This window comes from Protopterus annectens, chromosome 13.part0, assembly GCF_019279795.1.
Source record: "Protopterus annectens isolate FY-2018-M chromosome 13.part0, PAN1.0, whole genome shotgun sequence".
NCBI lineage: Eukaryota > Metazoa > Chordata > Ceratodontiformes > Protopteridae > Protopterus > Protopterus annectens.
The window spans coordinates 842,742,670-842,767,870 of record NC_056747.1 but is presented as its reverse complement, the minus strand read 5'-3'; the positions used below and the strand labels follow the sequence as shown (position 1 = coordinate 842,767,870).

At 39.1% G+C, this 25,201-nt stretch overlaps 1 protein-coding gene across 1 annotated transcript in view; it reads left to right on the top strand.

Annotated features, from left to right (window-relative positions):
- Positions 1-25,201, top strand: part of DHRS11 (dehydrogenase/reductase 11) — a 1,041,955-nt gene that overhangs the window by 704,872 nt on the left and 311,882 nt on the right. The window lies entirely within an intron of this gene.

Below are 25,201 nucleotides of genomic sequence, written 5' to 3'. Positions count from 1 at the left end.
AGTTAATAATTGTATTTCTTGTGGGAAGCAAATACCTCATAAGGATTTTTATTCTTACTGTATTCCTTGCCTAGGCCCTGAACATAATGTTTCTAGTTGTCGGTTTTGTGCTAGATTTAACCAATGCACTATTAAGAGTCGGTACGATTTTGCATTCCATTACTTTGGCAGAAGATTCAATTATATAATGCTGTCGGAACAGCTGACTACCGGAGTTTATAAAAAGTGCAAAGAAAAAGAAAAGGACAGGCATCTGAGATCCAATACCGACGACGAGGCTTCCGCTAGGCCTGTCGCCGGTTCGCCAGTTCTCAGTGAGGCGCTTTCGCAGCCCCTGACGCCCGCTACCTCAGAGCCACAGGCCGCTTCCGACTCCCATGTGGAACCGACTAGGCCGCTGGAAACTCAAGGTATTGGACACTCGGAAACTATTCCCTCAGATGGGTCCAGAGCCATTGAGCAGGCATCGGCTTCTGAGGGTGTTTTCAGGCCTACACAGTTATATGTGAAACCTACTTCAGCTTCAAAGGCAAAGACTAAAGCAGCTCTAAAGACAGAGAAACAAGTACAGCATTCTCCTGGACAGGCCACCATGCCTAAAAAAACAGATGCTTAAAATGGCCGAAGACCTAATTACTTTGATCAGGGGTTCCCATCCCCCTCCTGATAAGAGGCCTAGGCAAGAGATAGAATACGAATCTTCAGACCAGGTTTCCATTTCCTCTGATTCCTCCTCTGAACAGGAATATTCTGTTCCTCCCTATGAGGATTCTGATGCTGAAGAATCTATCCCTTCAGCCTCTCCTCCTGAGGATTATTCTTTTGGGGAGACCCTACTTACTATGAGGGAGCATTTCCACTGGGAGAGCCAAGATTACTCCGATTCCAAGAAAAGGCTTAGAGACTTCCTTTTATTACCTCAGCACAGGTCCCTTGCTATCCCTCCTGTTTTAGACATTGTCGATGTATTTGCAGAGTCCGGCCTGTCTCCTGATATTCTACCACCAGCTCTGGTTAAGCCAGACCGATACTACAGGGTTCCTGATTGACATAAATTTCTTTAAAAACCCTGCTGCTGACCCAGAAACTATCTCTCAGATTCACAAAGGGGTCAAGGCTTCTACTGCAAAAAACCCTATCCCCTCTGATAGGGATTCAAGGGCCCTGGACAGATGGGGGAAAAAGATTTATACTTCTGCTACCTTGGCTGTAAGAGCTTTAAATTGCCAGTTTCATATGCTTAAATATCAGCAATATCTTATGTCACTGCTTAAACAGAAAATGTTGACAAATTCAGAATGTGCAGAAAACAAAGAAATGCAGGATTTATTACATGCAGCTGAACAAGTGGGAAAGCATACTTTGCAATGTGGTTTTGATTCTCTAGCGGTCTCCTGCAGGGCCGCAGTTACAGGTTCTCATTAGGAGGCATGCTTGGAAAAAAGAACAGAATCTGCCCGATCATGTTAAAGCAAAGCTATTAGATGCTCCATTACAACATGATACCTTGTTTGGTGTTAAAGCAGAAGAGGTGTTGAAGAAAATGGAGGACAAAGCTAAATCTATGCCAACAGTCAAGGATTTCTTGCAGGTACAGCCTCCCAGATTTAGCAGGAACTGGCCTACAAAGAATTGGTCCTTTCCAGTGTCAGACAGGCCACAAAGAGGCAGATATAGATCCCCAAGAGGCAGATCACAGCCCCAAGGCTCATACAGGCCTAAACAATGGGGTGATTCTACCTCCAAAAGCGGAGAGGAAAAATCACAGCCATACAGAAAACAGTCTCAATGACTTTCCCTGCCAGCACCAAGCACTTATCTTCTGGCAGCCCCTTTGGGGGGAAAACTGACATTTTTTTCACAAAATTGGCACATGATCACCCAGGACAAATGGGCCCTAAATATTGTATCACAAGGCTACAGGTTCCACTTTCACACCCTGCCAAGGCAAATTGGTATGCCAGACCTGCCACGCAATCAGTGGGCAGAGGCACAAAAACAAGTTTCATCCCTCATGCACATGAGAGCTATTCAGTTAGTTCCACAGCAAGAGCAGGGACTAGGATTCTACTCAAGGCTATTCTTGGTGCCCAGAAAGGACAAAACCTGGAGACCAATACTGGACCTGTCTATCCTAAACACATTCCTGGATATTCTAAAATTCAAAATGTTAACTCTGCAGCAGCTTCTGCCCATGCTGGGCAAGAGGGCTTGGCTTGTGACTTTAGACCTGAAAGAGGCATACTTGCATGTCCCAGTCAGACAATCATGCAGAAGATACCTCAGATTTATAGCTGGATCAATGCATTACCAGTTCTCTGCACTGCCCTTTGGCTTATCTACTGTGCTCAGGGTCTTCACAAAATGCCTGGCACCAGTGATTGTTTTTTGCAGACAAAGAGTTATACAAATTTATCCTTACTTGGATGACTGCCTTATTCAAGCAGAGAACAAGGACATTCTACTACAGCATCTGGCATTTGTAAAAAGGTTACTTACAGGTTTATGGTACACAGTAAACGAAAAGAAATCAAAACTCGTACCCTCTCAAGAGATAATATTCCTGGGTGCAAGCTTAAATCAACTGCCCAGATGGCTTATCTCATGACAGACAAACACAGACAACTGACTATTTATTTCAAAATGTTGGCAACAAAGACACAGTTATCTGCAAGAAAAATTCTGCAGGCTTTGGGCTTTATGGCAGCCTGCATTCTGCTAATTCCATATGCAAGACTGCATATGAGGAAACTTCAGTGGTATCTAAAAAGTGTTTGGACTCAACATTGCCACAGCCTGGAAACAATTACCCTCATTTCCTGCCTGCAACAGGAGTTTCGATGGTGGGCAAAAGCCTGTCACCACAACATGGGACAGCCATTTACCTTGCCCACAGCCAGGCAGACATCGACAACAGATTTATCAAATTATGCCTGGGGGGCCCATATGGCAGGCAGATGTATTCAGGGCACATGATCCGCAAGTCAAATGCATCTACATATCAATCAAAAAGAGATGCTAGCTGTCCAGAACGCCCTGACAGCCTTCAAGGATCGACTTCATCCAGGACAACTACTGATAAGGATGGACAATACTACAGTTATGTGGTACATAAACAAGATGGGAGGCACACATTCCTACCCCCTCTGCAGACTAGCCATGAACTTGTGGGACACAGCATTGACTTACCAAGTACATCTGCAAGCACAATTCCTGCCAGGAAGGACAAATACTTTGGCAGACGAACTAAGCAGAAACCTAATGGATCCCCACGAGTGGAAATTGGATCCACAAGTCTTCACCATGATAACATGGAACTGGGGATGCCCGGACATAGATCTATTTGCCTCCCCTCATAACTACCAACTACAGAAATTCTGCACAAGGACTTATCACAAGCAAGCATGGAAAGTGGATGCTCTATCTTTCAGCTGGAAAGACCTAACTGTATATGCCTTTCATCCTCTGCCTCTCCTCCCCAAGGTACTCCTTAAGGTCAGACAAGAGATACCAAAAATGATACGGATTGCCCCAGACTGGCCCCACCAGCACTGGTACCCAATCCTAAAGAGCTTGTTTCAATGCCCAGCTTGGACATTACCTCAGATTCCTCACTTATTGACCCAACAAGACAGTCAAATACTGCACAGCCAACTCAGGACCTTAAACCTGGCAGCATGGCGGATAATGTAGCCAGTCAAGGCACACCTCTCTCTAAAGCAGTGATGGATGTTATTTTGGAGGCCAAGATTCCGTGCTTGGAACCAGGCACAACGTTTTGACACGATTGTTCCAAATATTCCTCAGATTTTGCAATACTTAACTGAGATGCTTGATAAAGGCCTTTCTTTTTCATCAATTAAAATTCATGCCTCTGCCATTTCAGCTCATTACAATACAGAACCACATATTTTTTCTAATCCATTACTAAGACAGTACCTCAGAGGGGCCAAAAACATAAGACCCCCAAGGAGAGCACCAATACCTGCATGGGACCTCAACTATGTCTTGGAAAAACTCACACTGCCGCCGTTTGAACCAGCCTGTGCAGCTGATATTAAATTTCTATCCTGGAAAACAGCTCTGCTCCTAGCAATAACCTCTGCTAGACGAGTCTTAGAGTTACAGGCACTCATGGCTGTGGAACCTTTTATCATTTTCCATCCTGACAGGGTTTCTCTATGGACAAACCCTACATTTATACCTAAAGTAGTGTCCAGTGTGGCCCTTAACCAAACAATTCATTTGCCTACCTTTTATCCAAACCCACGGAATAAGGGTGAGAGAATTCTGCATTCTTTGGACATTCACAGGCAGCTACGCCTCTACGTGGACAGAACCAAAGCTTTCAGAAAGACTGAACAACTTCCAGTGGCATATGCTGCAGGATCACAAGGAAAGCCCATCTCAAAGCAGACAATTTCAAAGTGGATAGGTCACTGCATTCGTTTCTGCTATTCACAGCATGGCAAATCAGTGCCTAAGGGCATTAGGCCACATTCAACCAGAGCAGCAGCCACTTCAGCAGCCTTCCTCAGAGGAGTACCAATCAAAGACATCTTAGAGGCTGCAACTTGGAGTTCAGTGCATACTTTTACAAAGCACTATCATTTACCTCTCTACTCTAAATCCAGGGCAGGATTTGCCACTGCAGTTCTGCAGGGCCTGATAGCCTCTCCTAATCCTATTTAGCACCAGCCTTCCAACCTTAGCTTTGGGATTCAACCCAATTGTAATGACTGCAACAGTGAAACACGATGAACATAGTACAATTGTGTACCTACCATAAATGTAGATGTTAGAGTGTATTCACTGTTGCAGTCCAGGTTATCCACCCACCATCCCCCTTTTCCTTTGCTGGGACTTATCTGTGCTTCTCTATTCTTTACAACCTATGTGGTGTATTTACTTGTAGATGAAGGAAAAGTTGTTTTTTGTGCATGCATGCTCATTAGCATAATTTAGCCTACCATATTTGGGGCACCTGACATCTGGGGCAAGAAAAACTGAAGAAAATGGCGTCGCTGCATCTTTTGTACCTCTGGCGCACTGACGTCAGGGAGGAGGCGACAGCAATCGACGCCGGACCTAGACTTTGGAATTCTGGCCGACTGCGGGTAGCCTGCCAGCAGGATAACCCAATTGTAATGACTGCAACAGTGAATACACTCGAACATCTACATTTATGGTAGGTACACAACTGTACTTTCCTTAAACCCAGAATACTTCCCTAGGTTGTTGAACCCTACCCTTTAGATTTCACAGCAAGCTGTGTCATACGTCTCACTCCTTTTTGCTTGGTGACTGTATGTGGTTTTTTATTTCCACAAGTCACAGTATGTAAGTTTTTTGATATTTGTTCTATGGATATTTTTGTACCCTTGTGTCTACTTGTCAGAATCATGTAGCTACTAAAAAAATGACACTAAACACACTTTTGTGAGACAGTAAAATGGCAGTAGTCTTGGAGGGACAATTTTAAGTGGTTAGCTGTGATTTAAAACCATTTGCTGTCTAATCATGTACTGTGATGATACATTAATATCATTAAATTTTTGTATTACTGCTTTGTCTGGTCTCCTGGTCTTTGCATCATTCCATTAATCTAGACATTAATCTAAATGTAGGAAAAGTGAACATTGCATTACTTGCCACTGTCCCTTAATGAATTTATCGACAGTAGGAGAAAATCATGAAGCCATACATATAACACAAAATTCCTGCTTAGCTGGATTATTTAATGTACTTAGTGAAGTATTGTATTAGAATGGCAAACTTTCTGTTTTGTATTGTATACCAGATGTCAGAATTTGTTTACCACCATATGTGTGTTTATATCGAAATGTAGGTTCCTGTTTTGTCGAAGTGCTGCTTCTGTACAGAAGACTGCAGATGTGGCAGTAATAAATGCGCAGTCTTTATAGCATCACATCCTTGACATTCATCACCTGGCAGTCTTTCGGAGTGCCTGTCTTTACTTTTTGATAAATCACAGTATATTTTAAATGGAACGGTGTGGCACATGGCTCCACACAGGTGTGTGCATAACGTAGATATGATTCTGCCTCTGATCATAACTAGACTGTGCTCAAAACATGGATGTCAGGTAATTCTCCTCAAGCTAATTTTGGCATACATGTTGAGAACACACACATGGGTTGTGATTGTCAGACTTGGTGTATGTAGTGCATGGAGCTTCACCTGCTCCCATGCAGTACAAAATCTAAGCTGTAACACACTTACAGCTGCTACCTTTTGTTACACACTTCATTCTGAATAAAGTACTCTAACCCAAGATCAGTGCTTAACAGCAGTGAAGAGTGCTCAACAAAAGCTTGTTAAGCACATTTCTGATGTCAAATAGGTGCTTAATAAGCCTGTTTTCTCCCCAATTTTTGGATCGCAATAGCTGCTCCATGCACTACAACAGACTTCTAGAATGTAAGCACTCATGTAAAGGTAGTGTTTCAGTTGTTATGTAATTTTAGTTCTAAAAGGCAGAAAATATTTATACATACCTCCTGAGTAAGCCTAAAATAATATAGTGGTTTTGTAAACAAAGCAGTGCTAACGGTTTCTGATTTGGTGTCAACTGCCCTTCTGCAGAATGCTTTCTCTGGGTATCTTTTTGCAAATGTAAGTAAATCTGGATTGTCATAAACTTCTGAAACTTCCAAAAAACAAGTTGTGAATACAAGGGTTACTGTTGGTTTCAGTGGTCTTTGTTAGATAGGTGTTGTAATCATACTGATAGTGACCCATTTCTCTTTTGCCTAGAGCATACCTGCATTCTCATTACTGTAACACAAGTTTTTCCCATTCCCCTTAGCTGCACATGCTGACAAGCTTATTAACCACTCCCCCACCCCATCACACTCACTTAAGATGTTCATAGAGCTACTTGCAGCTGTCTCTTTTGGCTATCAGCTGCAGCTTACCCCATCTGTCCCACTTGCAAATGCTCAGTTACACCATCCCTGTTGGCTTGCATAGGGCAACTAACCTACCCTGCTGTGTGTGCCACTTATGTTCACACATTTTCCTCATTAGCTCAGTTACACAGGTGCCATCAAATTTAGCAATGTGCCATTTGTGTATGGATTTCATTAGGGATCAAAAAAGAAAAAAAAGTCACACTATAACCCATCAGTTGCCTGGAAATTTAAAGCTCCCTTTCTTTATTGTATCAAAAATGTTTTTTGTAGTTTACTGAACACTTGTACTATACATTGTGTACAACAGTGATTATTACTGAACTAGAAGTGCATGTAAAACTGTGTGTAGGATATTCAAAATTTAGTATGTCAAAACACTGTTGGTATTCATTGTACCCTTGTTCTTATTTTCATTAACACTGGCATCAAAAGTTACCAGAAGAGTTTCACTGGGCCTTTCAGCCCCTCCCTTCCAAGTACCTTATGTATGTTCATATACAGTAAACTGTATTACTTAAGTCTGACTCTTAATAACTGATCAGAACTGTAGACCTGTAAGGTATGTAGACATAGAAACTAGTTTGGTGATGCTTGACAGTGTGAACTAAGGAAGTTTAGGGCTCTTTTGTTGTATTTATAGATTCTTTTATTTCTCTGCACCTGCTGTGCTTGACCTTCTCCACTGTGATAGTTCCATTTATTTTGCTTCTTCCTGGCGAGTGAAAGAAGATTGTGGGCGAGACTGTGTTTTTCAGGCCCCTATCAGGAGATTTTTTTTTCTCTTGTGGCCTAGTCCTCCCCTTGGGGGCATACCTGCATTCTTGCAGATGCAGGCACATACTATGTCCTTCCCTGTACATGTGTGCTCTCCCACACAAGCAGATCCACTCTCCCACACAAGCAGATTGTGGGTTGGGCTGTACCCCTCCCCAGGGATGGACAAGCCAATATCATTTGCTCACTTATGCTCCCTCATCAGCCTTTGCCTTACCTAGGTTAGTAGATGATCACATAACCCGGGTTGCAGTTGGGTCTTTGTGCTGCTGTCCCATGGTGCCAGCTAATTCTGGGTGATTTCTTTTAAACACAATTCTGTGTTACCATATCTGTGCTGTGATGCATGTTTAGTGTACTATACAGTTATCTAGTATGTTTCTAATTTTTTTTTTCAGTGTAATGGGACAGTCAGTCATGGGAATTTTAAAGTGAGTAGCCAGAAGATTCATATGGTGGACCCTGCTTTGATAATTCCTGCTTAGTGAAGCCCTGGTATGCATGTTCTGCAGCTTTAATGCAGCACTGCTCAGCATCAAACATTGCATTACATTTGATATAACTGATTATCATGAATGTATCTGATGCCTTTATGCAGGCTGTATTGCATCTTATGTGAGTAGACTTGTATGCATATGCATGCCAAGTGTTCACCACCACCAGTATGTAATAGTCTTTTAAGCTCAATACCCTCTTGTATATCTCATTTTGTGCAGTGTGCATTTTTTAAACTTTGTAATCTTTCTTAATATCACTTATTTACTTTTTGATGAGATATTTTTGAATGATGACAACCGAATATCTTGTAGTAACTGTTAGATGTGCTCATGGAAGATTAGACACTTGGTCGGATTATCAGAGCTTGAGTCATAATTGCTCAGGAATAGAAGATAAAGTCGGCACTGTTAATGTACTGCTTTCCACTTCATGTACAAGTGATGTTGTAGTGCTTGTATGCTCAAGTTTAGCAAAAGATCTGATCTCTCAGCCTTGTTAAAAAAAAAAAAAAAAAAAAAGGTTTTACATTTCCCATTAGTAATCAATAGTTCTTAGAGGTGCTGTGACCTATGCATGAGAAAAAATGTCTGTTTCATGGGGAGGGGAGGGATGTAGAAGAGCATGACGTGCTGCAAAAACACTTGTATGATGACATTTGCTCCTAATGTGATGAGTTTGAGAATATGTATTATGAGAATGTGTGTACTAGAGCTATCGTTGTGAGAGTTCTTGGCAAACCATTGTGATATAGCATAACCTTTGTAGGAACCTACTGTACTAATGCAGTAACTGCTTTGTAGCATCTTTATAGTGTTTACAGTTTATTGTGGATGTGGTCCTTATTGGGACAAATGTTTGAAGTCTTACTGTACAGTGCATTTCATAACATTGTCAGGTAGCTTTAGTCTCCACAAAACTGTAATGATTTGTTCTTAGATTTTATACTGAAGTAGCAGGAATTGCTTGACTAGAGGGTAAATCTTTGTCACTAAGACAGACAAGGACTTAAAGGTGGCCCAACACAGCGTAAGAGCTGAGGTGGTGTCAGGACAGCTTGATATATAGTGACAAATCTGACCAACAAGCAAAGTGGGGCCTTGATTCCACTGTGTTGGTCACTGGTGTGGCTTCACCCCAAATGCAGTGTCCAGTGCTGGTGGCCATGTTTGCATAATGGCAGGAGGGTGAGTAAGAATAAATTATGTATATGTACAGGTAGTTCAGTTAAGGGCATCCAAGATGAAGTAGATTTCAAGCTAAATATTTAAGGAAAGAATGAGAAATCTTGATAGTTTATCTTGTAGCAGAAGAGGAATGAGGGAATGTTCCAGAAATTTTGAGGACATAGATTGAGACAAGGTTATTGCATTTATCTGTAGCATCCCAATTCCACAAAGTCATTTTAAAGTGGATAGTGTCTTACATGTAGTAAATTGTGTGCGGTCTGCTTTATATTAGTATACTTTCTTTTGTCAGAAGAATGCAGATTTGAAGATAAAATGCAATGTTCTTATCACTACAGACTTTTAAGCGAGTACCTGGTGTCCAGTACAGAGAAGTACTCATTAACCATCATATAGGATTAATTTTATTAAATTATTTCTTTTTTTAAACTGTTTTATGCACAGTATAGGGTGCCACACAGTGCTTGTGTCTCCCTTAGAAAACTAGTTATATATAACATAAGCAGAAAATAAATGCTTGAAGTGTGACTTGCCAAATGAACACTGTATTGTAATGGGGCCGAATGCTCATGTATATTGTAGGATTATCTCATTAAAGAGTAGTCATCTGAAATGTAGATTACTAACATAGCCTTCATAATTACAAGTTAGACTTGTAGTCAAAACATGTTGCTACTAGCTAGTTTTATAAATACTATATGACCTATGAATGGATTTTTTTTGCATATTGTGTGGAGTTCAAAAGCACACTGGAGCTTCTGTGATCATGGTCTTGAGGCTGCAATACTTACAGTGAGTCTTAAAATGCAGTTCAGAAACTAACCATTTGATTCTTCCATCTCAGAAGCCTCCGATAACAATTTCAGATAACCCAAACTCGTTTGTAAATTCAGTTTCTGCCAGGCACTTAACAACACTGTATTAAAATGTATTAAATGATTAGATGTATTAAAAATGTAGCTCAGAATCAAATTTATAGAGCCTCTAGACTTAATGCTATGGATGAAGCATTTGCAGCACAGCTAACCATGGTGGAAACTGATTTATTAGAAAGAGGTTATGATAGGAAATTAATTAACTCTAGTATGAATGCAGTAAAAAATGTGAGACATACTAGAGCCAAACCCTACTTTTCTAAATCAATAGAAAGTAGTGTTAGTGATCAGATTAGAAAAACACAAGTACTTAAACCATATTTTAGTTATTCAAGGGATATAAGGTGATATACAGAAATTATTAATAAGCGCTGGAACATTTTGACTTCAGATAAGCAACTCAACAAATTGATAGGTGCTTTTCCAGAATTCACTTTTAGAAATAATCATTAAAAAGACAATTATGTGGTCCTAGAAATATAGATGTACGAAATAAATATAAAGGAACCAGACCGTGTCCTAAGTGCGATATTGTAAATACATAAATGCTGACAGTGTGTTTGTGCATCCTGATACAGGCAGATGCTTTAATTTTAATATTAGTGCTAGATGTGATTCTTCACATTTAGTTTATTTAGCTACCTGTAAAGTATGCAACAAGTTTTATATAGGCAAAACAGATAGATTATTAAAAGACAGAATTAGAGAACATATTTACCATATTAAAAAGGGAAGTTCCTATAATGCCTTAGCTAAACACATAAAAGAAACTAACACAGAGCATCAGTTCACTTTTAGAGTGGTAGATAGGTATTTTGAAAACATAAGGGGAGGTGACACTATTATACAAACAGAAAATTTAGAATTAGAATGGATAGTTAAACTAAGAGCAGATTATGGACATGGTCTAAATGACCATGTGCCTTTGAAACCATTCTTAAAAAACAGAGCCCTGCGTAGGTAGTTATTCAATAGTTGAATTGTAGGTAGTATATTTATTCCCTTATTACGCAAGTATTTATTGAAATTGTATTTTTATATATGTATAAGAAAGTTTTATGCATTATTATTATTTATGGCTTTGCATGTATTATAAAAACCATGAACATGAGTTTTTATGAAAGTTGACATTTTATATTTTAATTTTATTTTAAGTTTTGTATACCTTTAAGCTCTTTATCAGTTAATTGAGAGATACTTAGTATAAATATGGGTGTGGTGTTAGTTTCTGTATACACCTGAAGAAGCCAGTTGGTGAACGCTTGTGTGTGATCTGAGAATAAAGCTTTTTGGAAGACATCTGCAGCCTGCCTCTATTCATATATATCGTTGGATTTACCTTTCCTCCATTTGTTTATATTTTATTAATGCTTTCACAAGTGATGTATTCAGCAAAATGTGCGAAAAGAAATGCTGTCATTCCCCAAAATTAAGTGCATTTTCTCTTTTATCACACATTATTTCTTCTCTGTAAACTCTACCCAAGGATCAGTATAATGATATATAATGGTGATGAACATGTCAGTAAGAAATATGCCATCTTTGAAATTATATTAAAATGATGTCCCATCTGCCAGAGTTGGTGGCAGCTCTGCTATATGTAAAAGATCTCACAGTACATTGAAAAGTAGAGTTGTCCACAATAGAGGCAATAATGACTAGCGCTTTCTTCCACTTTTATTTTTCGTGAACTTCTTCAGAAAAAGACAACAAGCCCCCTCATGCTTGTGTCTTTTATAAAGTACATACAAGATGTGATGTCATAGATTAATTCTTCCATTAAGTGATACAAAAGTTTTTTTACCAAATGTTAATTCATTTAAGTAATATTATCCCAGTTTCATATATAATTTTTCTTTTGTTAAAGGCAACCTTCTTTTTGTTGCATTCTCATCATAACAGTAAAAATAGAAAATATGAAACATATTTTCATAAACTTTGAATAAAAACATCACTCACATAGAGCAAAACAATAACTTATCCAACTGTCTATGATTGACTATTTTAAATATGATGTAGTTTAATATGAGCTACTAGAATAATATTTCTGTCACAAAATTCTTTGCGGAATATATTCTATCACTTATACAATAAAAATCGTCATTGTTAAAACGATATAAATACTTAGTTGCCTCAAATCAATGTATAAGTATTCAATTTTGAAGTCTAAAAAACGTAATATGTAAAAAATCCTCCCTTTCTTGTGTAAGAAATAACAGACTCCTTAACATCCATCTCAACAAATACCCCCTTACTCTCTCCCTTTCACTCCGAGAACCACTTCCACTCTCAGACACTTGTGCCATTGCATGCAAATACAAACATACTCACCAAACACACACATTCATACACATACACACACACACACATACCTCTGTGTGCACACACACGCGCGCACCTCCCAAACCGGGGGTGCATGAGGTGGACCCACGCACATGCGCACGTGCGTACGTGCATGCACATGCATGAGCATGTTCCTTCCACCTATACACTCGTACATGCACTCTGAATATACATACTAGCACATGTGTGCAGTCCCACACACACACTCTCTCGCACCCACCTCCACACATACACATATCACACACATGTGTACCCTTTCTACCTGTACCATATGCTAATCTCTGTGTGCCTAGTTGCTTGCTGATGTGCAAATGTCACTCTGCCTTGTGCAACTCACACTCACTCAAACCATATATACACACACACACACACACACACACACACACACAGAAATGTGTATTGACAACAACATGATACCACACACCATCGTGCATATGCACGGTGCTTCTTACGGACACAACTCTCATGCTTGGGAAGCTAAAAAATATTTTTTCTTCTTAATCCAAACATACAGACATCCGTACTTTATAGACAGTGGAACGTTAAATTATGTATCACTCTTGTATTTAACATTTGATACCACCAAACTGTTTCTGTTGGTGTAAAATTACTATATCTAAGTTAAACTTACTTTCATAATTCTGTTTTGTTTGTGTTTTTCATACTGTCTTGAATATCAAACGTTGTTCAATGTCATTGTAGATGTAAAATATGTATTTTTTACTCTGTTTTACTCTGTAAAGGCTGTTGGCCGAGGCGCTAGAGAAGGAACTGTTCAACGAAATAAATTTTATTGGAAGGTAGAGCTGGGACTCACTGATAGTCTTTGTTGTTTATATATATACATCTTGTTTGCTGTTGTTTGAATATGATTCTTATTCTGTTGTACTCCACACTTGTCTCTAAGACAAATTTGTTACCTTGAACAGGTAATTTTCAGAAAGAAAGAAATTCTACATAAAAATCCCTTAATTCCAGTACTTCTTTGTTTTCCTACCTTTTTGCATCTGTTCTACCTGAAAGTGGTACTTCTCCTTCATAATGTATCTTTACCATTTGTACTTTCATTTTCTATGCTAACCTTTTTATAAACATAACCTATAACAAACGTTTTGTAAATCTTCATTCTCTGTATTCCTAATCCTCTTTCCTCTACAAAAAACGTTCCCAAAAAACTCATATTACTTCCCCTAGCAATCTTTCTTTACCTACCACCTGTGTTAAAAATAAATAAATGTAAAGCTATCAGTAACACACCTGGATGAATGATATCTACATCCACTTTTTGTTTTAAATGCAGTACCCATTTTAATTGGGTTCAGTCTTGATACCCAGAAATATGGGAAAAAGTCCAGAATTTTCTCTTTTAATTTAAAAAAAACAGAAGCAGAACCCCTAACCCAATTCAAGCTCAACTTGGATCAGTGATTATTGAATCAGAAATGTATCCCTGTGTCTCTAGTAGACAAGAGGCAACATAAATGCTTGATCACTGCCCAAGCCTACATATACCCCTTAAAATAATCCTAGGGTATTGAAACTTGTCGGATACATTTGTGAATCAAAGCTAAACGTTTGTTAGCCTACTAATCACCTATGGAAACAAGAAAAATCAGCAGTGCACACAAATGATGACTTTGTAAAATATTCAGTAAAATAATAAAACATACAGTAAACATTCAGGTGGAAAACACACTCTTCAGTTCCTCCCTCCTGCCTCATGTCATCATGGCTGATATAATCACTACTCTACTGGCCATTTGTCATCTCGTCCTGAATACCCAATAAAATAAATTTCTTCTCCTTAATTTCACTCCATGATAACATGCTCCCTGTTCTGATCTCGTCGACCACTAATTGACCATCCCTGTCATTACACCTTTTATTCATTCTTACATTTTCATTTAACTGTCTATTTGCTAGTGTTTGCATCAGTGTACTGTCACATACCCCATATTCTAGTCAAGTATTGCACAACTGTGTTCTGCAAAAACTTATCTAACTCCATCATAGCCTGTTACATGTTAAATATTACACGCATTAATTACAATGTACAACTCTTCATTACAACCTCTTTTTCCAGTCTATTTCTGGCCCCAACATAAAATTTCTTAATTCTCCATAAAACTTTATACTGCACCTCACATCTAACTTAAAATAATCAGTTGCAACCTTAAAGGGACAGTTCCAGAGACTGATTGTTTTGATTCTGGTCTTTGTTTACAGTTTGTCTGGCTTTCTGAGCATGTCCCAACTTTGGCTGGGGGGTGCTTACCGGAAGTTTCTTAGCCAAATTCCATCTCAAATTGCAGTTGTACTCAAAACAGCTCTCACTGGGTCATTCATTAGTTTCACCTGTGCTTTTTATCCTCAAAGAAAAGTAGCCTTTCAGGAATTTTGTAACCTCGCTTGCTGCTACCTTGCAGGAAAGCATATGAGCAATGCAAAGCTAAAACATTAGTAAACAGACTTATCTGTTCATTTTATTTCATACTTTATTTTGTGCAGACCTCTGCATGCTGGCCAGCTGCTATGATGTTATGCATGGCCGCCACTTGGTCTGTAGAAAGCATTCAATGATGCAAGTTTCGAACAGTAGTAGAAGCAGTCCTCTTTGTTTTTTTTTTTTTGTGATGTCTAAGTACTAGAAAAGTGTAATGGTTTTCTGACCTGCTGTAAAAATGTTAGTGTGTGTGTGTGTGTGTGTGTGTGTGTGTGTGTGTGTGTGTGTGTGTGTGTGTGTGTGTTTGACACCAGCAACAGATTCATTTTAAACTATGAATTCCAAAACTTACTTGCACAATGGAGGCTGTACAGTACGGCAATCTGTGATAGTTTCACATACTAATTCTGAGATTACTTTACTACAGAGTAAGAGGAATTCGTCAAGAAGACTGCTAAGATTTAGCATGAACTCACTAAACTGTACTGTTTTAGCTATACTGCTTGCAGTTATGCTATGCAGCATAAATATAGGAAATAGAGCTGCACAATTAAGATAAGGTTATTGACAAGTTCATAAAAAATGAACACTGAGTCTTATGTAAGCACCCCCACCATAAATGCATACAAAAATGTAATGTTTCCCGAGTGATTGGGGACTAAATACTTTGACAGGAACTGAATATTGATGATTGTGATCACCAGAGGGAATGAAAACAGAGCTGCATAAAGTAAATTGAAACCAGGAGTAGGATTGTTGATGTGGTAAGTGGGTGGTGGCAATTGGGAGGTATCTGGACAAGTTTCTTTCAGTCAGACTTTGACTCTGGGATTGTCCCTTTAATATCTCATTGCCTTCTAACTACTTCCCCTTCATCTTCCTTCTTAAACCGCCTGCCAGACACCTTTACCATCTTATGAAAAAAAAAGTCTCACACACACACAGGCATATGGATGTCACACACACACACACACACACACACACATGTTTTAGTTGAGTCCAACTGTCATTGTTTGAGTAGGAGGTTTTAATATCTGGTGCAGAAGTACTTAATTGAATACCTATTTAGTTGACTGTGGGCTAATTGATTTATGCACTTGCTGTCCTGCTTAGTTCACTGTTCAGTTAGTGGAGCTGGTATAACAAAGATACAGACACACACACATATGTTAGAAAGAGGGTCTGGGGTGACACATGTCAATGGTATTTGATCATAAGTTTTTTGTAGCACTGATTTAGATCTTACAGCTGCATCTATACTTTGTGTCTTGCTGTTGATCAGTAATACTGAAGTGGTGTGATTGGAGCTTTAAGTGGGTACTGTGATTCTAAGAAGAGTTCACGCCTTAAGGGATGCCCTACAAGAACCCACTGTCAGTCTGCTATTCCATGGTTAACAGTTTCATTTGGCTGTATTTGCAGTGTCTTGGTATCTGTTGTAGTGAGGTGAGGTTTGAAGTATTGTTTGAGTGATGACTCACCATAGACCTCTGCCATGTACAGACATTTATATATATATATATATATATATATATATATATATGTGTGTGTGTGTGTAAAATACACATATATATACACACACATATATAGTTAAACTTTACTCGTCTGCAGTTTTCAACAAAAATACAGTTGGCGTACTGTAGCATCCCATATCTTTTAGCAGCCAGTAGAACAATATCTATGCATTTTGTAGTACAGAATGAAAACAAAGTAATGTACATATAGTATTGTCAAATTTAAGAATTCGTAAGTCAATAATAGACAGCATCGGTTGGATTCTAGTATGCATGTATGTGAACCTTAACTTAATGTATGTTCTTTTGTGAATATACTGTTTTTTATTGAAACTCTAAGAATGTGGCTAAATTTATCAGATTGTGCACCTATACAGGATAACATTTCATAATTCTATTATTTCTAACTTGGTAGGGGGTACACAGCCCTGTGTTCCAGTGTTTCACACGAACCACAGATCTTTGTTTGGAATTACAGCAGTCTTGTGATTGATGCTTTGCCTTTCTGTATAATGGATTGAACTGTGCTTTTTTATTTCTGCCTTAGTGCATTTGTTGATATATTTCTAGCACCCGGCCCTGTGTCTTTTGCAGTACTCCATGGTTTTCTCCTCGTAAGCATCGTAAATTAGTAGACTTTGTTCTCTATTTTCAATGTGGTTTATTTAAAGAAGACCCTCACCATAAAGATCTGTATTTTAAAATGGAATGCATACATGTAAATAGTTAACTGTGGTATGATGATTTTTCTTTTTTTTTCTGCCGATTGTAAAGATTTTTCCTTTCTTGTAGGTTTGTGATTCCCCTAAATAATCCATAAGCTGCTGTTATGCTTTAAAATGGCTTGTATTAGAATGCAGAGTGCATCTGAGGCAAGCCTAAACGTCTTTCTATGACATTAATTTTTAATGTCTGCATCTCACAGAATGCTAGAGTGCGAGGAGATATGTTTTTTATCTTTATAAAGGCTATATTTGCTCTTCATGCTGTTGTAAATATTTTTTCTACACTTATTTCACACCATAAATTGTTACCTTTTTCTGGGATCTATTACTTTACAATACTCCAGGTGAACCCATGAAGCGAGTAACAATTTCTTCATTTTCTGAACAAATAATGTTTTTTCTTTCAGGTAACTACTTGATTTGCATATTCCTTAGTTAATATTTCTCAACTCCAATCTTTATTCACCTTGTTCTCTGATTTAGCCAAATCCCTTTTTATTAATGGCCAAGCATTTAATGCAGATAGCAATACAGACAATAGCATGTTTTCTTGGTGCTTATGCCTAGTAGAAAAGTTCTGTCCTCATACCCATTAGCTTTAATTTTGTGTGTCGTGCATTTTTTCAGGGAACATCCATCTATCAGTTCATGGCGTTGAATAATTTTTTTTTTTTTTAACTTTGGTGAATATTTATTCCTGCATCTAGACTTAGTAGCAATTTAATTTGAGTTGTAATCAGCAGTTAACATCTGTGAATGTTGTAAAATGCAGGTTGCTTGCAGGCATACCCCTAAAGGCAAAATAATGGGGGGAAACTAATGCTCAAAATAAGGGACAGATTTGAAATGTTATTTTTATAAATATAGAAATTGCTAGATTAAAGTGTTTTGCATTAATGTGCATTTTCTGTAGGATGTGAAGTATGAAACCCATTTGCCCGACATTATTTGGTGACTTGCCAGAAAACCACAGTTGTTGAGGAATAGACCAAAAACATGAGGCAAATATCTGGCTGGACCCAGTCCATGTATGATCTGTACACAGTCATCGAGCAAGACACTGCATACTACTAGGCCTTTGCGAAATTCTGCATGCAGTTGTACAACACTGCTTTTGCTTAATATGCTGTTCATTAAGAACTGAGCTGTGACTTCACACCAACTCCGTATTTACTTTATTGTACCGCACTAAAAAGCCTCAACACCAGATTTGCCACTGATACATGGAGTGCTTCATCTAGGCAAGTTAGGATACAGTTTCTGCAGTGCCCATACAATATCAAACAATTGTGACATCTGCCTTGATGGATTTACATAGATGTCTCGTACTAAAGTAGTTCTTATTGCTGATGCAGTAATACTCCTCTGGAAGAAGCTTCCACTTCACACGAAAAAGAGCTCCTCAGTGACCCTAGTGAAGTGCAACCTTGACAGTTGAATGGGTGACTGTAAATTCACCCTGGGGGTGACACCTGTCCCTCATGGATAGGGGTAGTCAGTGCTGATCATAGAATCACTCTTTTAACAATGGCCATCTAGCTATGGTCATTTAGGGTACTTGGGTTTTTACATGGCTAAGCTTGTAAAGACCCTCGGGCCATTAGCCTAGTAATCTCGTATGAACCTGTGAGGTATTTGTCATTCATAACTGTCTCTGTCTACTGCCCCATTCATAGACCTTTTGCATAGCTTTTGGCTTGTTAAATTACACAGTTGTAGAGATTTCATACTTGAACAAACAGCAGTTGGATTACTGCTTATTGACCAAAGGAAAGATGTTTTAGATGATTCTTCAGTGACTGATGCCTTGAGCTCAGCCTTTGGAGAGACTGGCTTTGACTGATTTGGTTTAGCCGAAAAGTTTATTACTAACCATGGTAAGGAGTCTTTTGGGATTCATCCAATGTATAAATCTCATTTTACGGATGTGTATTTGAATCAAGTCCAGGCATCTGAAATATATATTTACTATATTCTGAATAGGTGCAAATCCCGTATAGTTGCATTCTTGTTAGCCAAAGCCATTTTGTGATTGATGCCAGTTTCTTGATGGCAATCGGATGTCTATCTTGGTTCCCTTTCCTTGTGTAGTCTTTTTTATACCACTTTGTGTGCATTATCCTATATCTCAGTGCTCCGAAAATGTGATTTATGATGAGTCATGAACTGAGAACCACCAACATATCAACATAAATCTTTTGATAAAGGATTAGTCCAGCAAAAGCTTTCCTTTGCCATTATATACATATGGAGGATTGTACAAAGTTCTTCCTTATTTCTTTGTTGTCTGCCAGTGAATGGGTGTTTTAACCAAGGTCATTAATTTGCTAAATGCATCGTCCAAGCCATGGCCTGAAGCTCAATGCCAAAAAGTGTATTGTCATCCCCTTTGGTAAAAACTCTGTACCCATGAACTACCACATAGCTGGTAGTCTACTTAATGCCGAAAAAGTGATGAGACCTTGGGACACAGGTGTACAGTATTCTCTCCCTTGATCACATCGCCACAGTGGTCAGGAAATCCTTCTACATGGCTCACCTCATCACAAAAGGTTTCTCATCCAGGAAAAAAGAGGTCATTGTTCCCCTCTACTCATCACTCATTAGACCCATTATAAAGCACAACGCCCCTTTTGGTATGTACCTCACAAGACATCTACAACAACTGGAAAGGCCACAGAAATACATCACGAAGAGGATTACTGGCCTGAAACAGATGCCCTACGTAAACCATCTGAAAAAACTCCAGCTTTACTCCGTCGCATATCGCTTACTCAGAGGCGATCTCTGCCTAACATACAAAGCTATGTCTACCCCAGAGCTGTTGGACATGCTCCACTTAAAGAAATCCCAATTTCTCCGAGCTACATGCTCTAGGGACATAAACCCTGTCACCACAATAAACAGAACATGCTGGAGGGATAGATTCCTGTCCCAGAGACTTCCCATACTCTGGAACAGACTACCTATCTGTGTCAAACAGAGCTCCTGATTAGCACTCTTCAAGAAAAATCTTGATGATTGGATGGGAAATAGAAAATTCACCCCAGGGATCACTTCTGTGGCTCTGCTCGACAGGGGCACAGGAAAATAACTTTCTTGGGTGGCGAAAGCCAGGGTACATTTTTGGCTAGGCTTATATAGGCCCTAGGGCCAATAGCCTACTACCTACCTATGAACCTGACAGAGGATGTGGATTTTACATACGTTCGATATCGTGAGGGACCAATTTGTTATAATTCAAGGCTTGATGTAGGCTTTATCCTTTTTATGCTGGTTGCTCAAAAGTTAGATTTTTTGTTTCCTAGATGGCGATCCATTTACTATGATTTTGGAACCGTCTTAATAATGTACCCGAAGAGGCTTGAGGCCAAAGGAAAAACAATGGTTTCTTCTCCTTCTGCCATAGCAGCTCAGGCAACAGTAACTTTTGTAAGAGCTCTTACAAGTTTGTTCTCAAAACCAAGGTGGTTACAGAGTGTTTTGCTTTCCTTAAGCTGCTTGCTTCTAGGTTGGAGAGGTATCTGTTTTCCCTAGCAATTGTGAAAGTGGCATTGTCTGCACTACATCTCCCAGGTTTGATCTGTAAGTAGGTCAGACCAGTGTACTTTATTTGTATTTGTTTTCCGAGGTAGAGCACTGATCTCCATCGATCTTTTTCACACACAGCCCGGGAACTGTGTCCATTTCACTTTTAAGATGTTGCTTGGTCTACTGCCCTTCTGCATTCCAGAACATATTGTGCATCTTAGTGCTGAACTGGAAAAAAGTGATTCTGCTTTCTGTTCTTCAAGACCGTCTGTAGGCTCAAGGCTTCACATCTAGAAACTGCCCGATTGGAGAAGTAATTTGTGGATGTAGCTTCTAGCATAGAACCTGTCTCTTGAATTTGATGTATTGAGAAGAAAAAACCCAGCTCTGATAAAATTACTTTAGGAAGGGACAGGTGTTCTACTACTGTATCAGAGGATATATTTCTTGTATTCTTGTTTGACCTTTGTTTCCTTGCCACTGGAGTTTTCATCTAATGCCAGTTTGGGCTGATTTTATTTTAATTCACATCTACACCCATTGCAGTTTAATGGGAGGCAGTCATGTGTTTGCTTCAGATAGTGAGACTTTGCTTCCTTCTGAATAAATGGCTGACAAGTGGATACCTACACATGTAACATAATGGAATAGTCTGACTACTTAAAAACCTAGGCTTATAGAAACTAGTGCCAGCTAATTTGAGCTCTGCTCCCACTACTCATGCATGTAAGGGGGAGTCTGTCTGCTTCACTGCTGTACAAGCATTGAATCTGATTACCCTTGCCCTGACCAGTTCATGTTTTGTACTCCTGTTCTGCTTTGGCTTCATACAGCTGTTGCTTAGCTATTGTAGTATTCCTCTCTTATGTAAGCAGACCTGTCATTTTTCTGCACTGTGACACAGAAGAAGTAAAGCCCTAACAATGACGAAGGATCTTTTGGTGCGGTAGGCTGTGGAGAAGCCGGTGGGAGTGGGAGGCTGGCAGCACATGGCTGATTGCAGCTCAGCCATCCCTGGGAGGAGGAATGATAGATCACAGTTTGGTTTACTTCAAGATTAACAGTTGCTGGAGGGTGGCTATCCTAGTGATTGCAGCTCAGACCCAGGAAGAAATTCTTATCAAGCAGTACATAAACACTGGAGTAGGGATTGGGCACATGTTGGAGAGCTCATGAAAGGATGATGCATTATGTGAAGACTTCTTACTGAAGCTGCTATGGCAGAGGGGTGTAGGGCATAAAAACCCTGATGGCTACCTGTATGTTAGCCTCTTGTGACAGTCTCACACTCAAGAATAACTAGGATAGATGGGTTACAGGAAGGTTGATGGTTAATAGGCAATGGGAAGAAAAAGAAAAACTAATTTTGCTGCAATTCCACAGTACACTGTGTGAATTACAGGAGCTGTCAAGACACACAGTAGTACAGTTAGACAACATCAAAGAATGATGTAGATGGCAAACAGATTTATTGAGGTAAGGAAGTTCCATGGCAGGTAGACCTTAACTTTTTGGACCACTTCACTAAGCACCACATATGTATCCTTTGTATATGAGTAGTAATTTTACAGTATTGAAATCTGAAGTTCTTCCAACCTAAATTTAGAGCTTAATTCTAAACTATGGTAACTATGGGGTAGGAATTGACTCTTAAGTTTGCTGTATCAGAGCACTAAACAGTTTTGCATGTGAAAATTGGGTGTAGGATGCAAGGGCAAAGTGAGAGTACTTTGGTTGGCATGGTGAAACATGATGTGGCTTCTTGTGTTTTCATTTGACTGTTTTCTATGTTTTGGTGAAAGAGGTAACCCTGTCTTCGAAATGAAGTTCTTTTATGAGAGCCTGATAGCTTTATAAAATCAATTTCTGCAAAATAGCTACACTAAAAACATTCAATGAGCACTGGACTTTGCACGTTTATACTATTGTGTATCCATAGAGTTTATCTAAGTTTGGGGATGTAGAGGTTTTCCTCAATTAAGGATGTATGGGGGACAAGCACCCCACCTGAAAAAATGGTGTTTTCTGAAAGTAGTTTTGAGTGAGTCATTATTCATTACATTTGTCTTTTAGGGATCAAAAGATTTCATTCTTTGATCATTTCTGTAGTTTTATTTTTTTTTTATGAAAATGATGTGCATTCAAGAGTCTCTTGTTTGAAATGTCATCCATACGTTGCAGTTTCATGTAAAGGGTTTTAGAATTTTTCTTGCTGGGAATCAGATGGGATCATGGCAGTTTCATTGTTACTGTTTAACTGCTGAAGTGATTTGTATCTTGCATGTGTTGAATGAAGAGAGAGAGAGAAAATAGACAGGAATGTGCAGTGCCTTTTGTATGTCCAGTCATCCTAACATGGTCAAGTTTTTATTCCATCTTCTTGCTGACTACTGATTTGCAGTTGACTCCTTATTGCATTGCTGTTCTCTTGGGGAAGATGGATACCCTTGATGTAATCTATTATCAGGGCAGGTTACCCTGTTTAATATGCGAGGCTTGATTAAGCCAGCAAGGTGCTGACTGAAGGCTGACCACAGTGTTATAGGATTATAGGAAGTTACTAGGCTAATGGCTCTAGGGCCCTTACAAGCCTAGCCAAGTTCTACCCTTATTTCCATGATCAGCACCTATTTCCCCTGTCCAAGAGGGACACAGATGGAACCCGTGGGGTGAATTTACGGTTTCCCATCCAGTTGTTCAGATTGCATTTAAAGAGTGCCAGTGAGGTGCTCTGTTTGACATGAAGTCATGAAGTGGGAGTCTGTTCCAAAGGTGTGGTATCCTCTGGGAGACCAATCTGTCCCACCAGCGCGTTCTATTAATGTTGCATACCAGGTTAAGGTCTTTAGCGCTAGTAACCTGTGTAGTATTTTGAGTTGCGGATTACCATTTGACTTGCAAATTATATTGTAAGCCAGACATGTTTAATGTATATTTTATGCTTGTCCATCCCTGAATTTATCAGGGTATGTAAGCAGTGTCTCCAAGTGGCTGTTGAGTATACACTTCCACACATGCACAACATGGCCTTACTTTACTAATGTATATATTACTGTAGTTGAACTTGGACTATTTAATAGGCTGTTTTCAGCTGTGATACTGGCTTAATGCAAAACTGTAATAGTATAGGTAAAGTAATAACAGTAGTAAAGATGGCATCATTGTGAACATAATTCGGTAAGAAAAAAGCACAAGTTAAAGCAGTACTAGTTATAACAAAACAAGAGCATTAAGCTATAAATCAGTACAAAACAACAGAAACTAAGGCACAGATTACAGATTTCTGTGAGCACTTAGTGAGATTTATATGTAAGTTAACAACAAATGCTTTGTTATATATAGGTAATGTTTTCCTAGAGGATGCAGTCTGTGTTTGCAGATGGTTCTGCCCTTTACCTGACTTAGCAATAATGCCCCAAATATGGCTAAATTGTCAATCACTTTTGTGTCTGGTAGAACTGAGAGCCATACCAAAAGGTCAAGGTTAGGCTTAGTAACCTTTAATTAATCTAGTCCTAGAAGATGGAAAATTTGATGACTCTATATTTATGCACAAGAAGTTGGCTCCTCTGTAATATTTAATGTGTATTTTTGGTGGGTACTATTCCATAAACTAAAATTTGAAATGCAGTGTCACAAGAAGGAAGCCTACACCCTTTATGACTGGGAACCACTGGGTTGATAACACCCTTCTGAGTGCAAAACTCTATTAACGCCTGTAACACAGCTAACTGGTTGGTAGGGGAACTTGTTGCAAACACTGAATTGCCATATTCAGTGTTTTTAGCAGCAAGTATACATTTTCCAATGACTATACCTGCTTCAGTACTTATTTATTTATTTATACTTTTTTTGTTTGTTTGTTTTGCAGCTACATGTGCAATGATTTTGTTTTGGACCCTAAGTGTGACTGCTGTTCTATTTACAATGAGCACATGGTTGTGAACAAACAAATGTTTGTGTTTTTGGAGTAATGGACTCTGTCTTCTTTCTTCCACTTCATTTGGAACTCAGAGCTGTTAGGTGTTGAATAAATCATCAGTGTAGTGAAACTTAGTTGTGCTGTTCCAGATGGAATGAGTCTTTTGCTATTGTGATGTAGTCAAATAAAGTCCTATAAAGATTTGTTTGCCTTGTGATGTCAACAGGGTCCCCTTTCACCTGGCACATAGGTTCACAGATAGTTTCTTGGCATGCAGTTCAGGAGGCCATTAGGGAGCATAGCCCAAATTCTTGGCATGCAGTTCAGGAGACTGTTAAGGAGCATAGCCCAAATTTGCAGTTGCCCCATAGGAGGCAGAGGAAGATGGAAAGATTCACATGATGTGCTCTTGGCACAGGTAGTATCTCATTAACAAGTCAGTGCTGTAGTCCTCTAT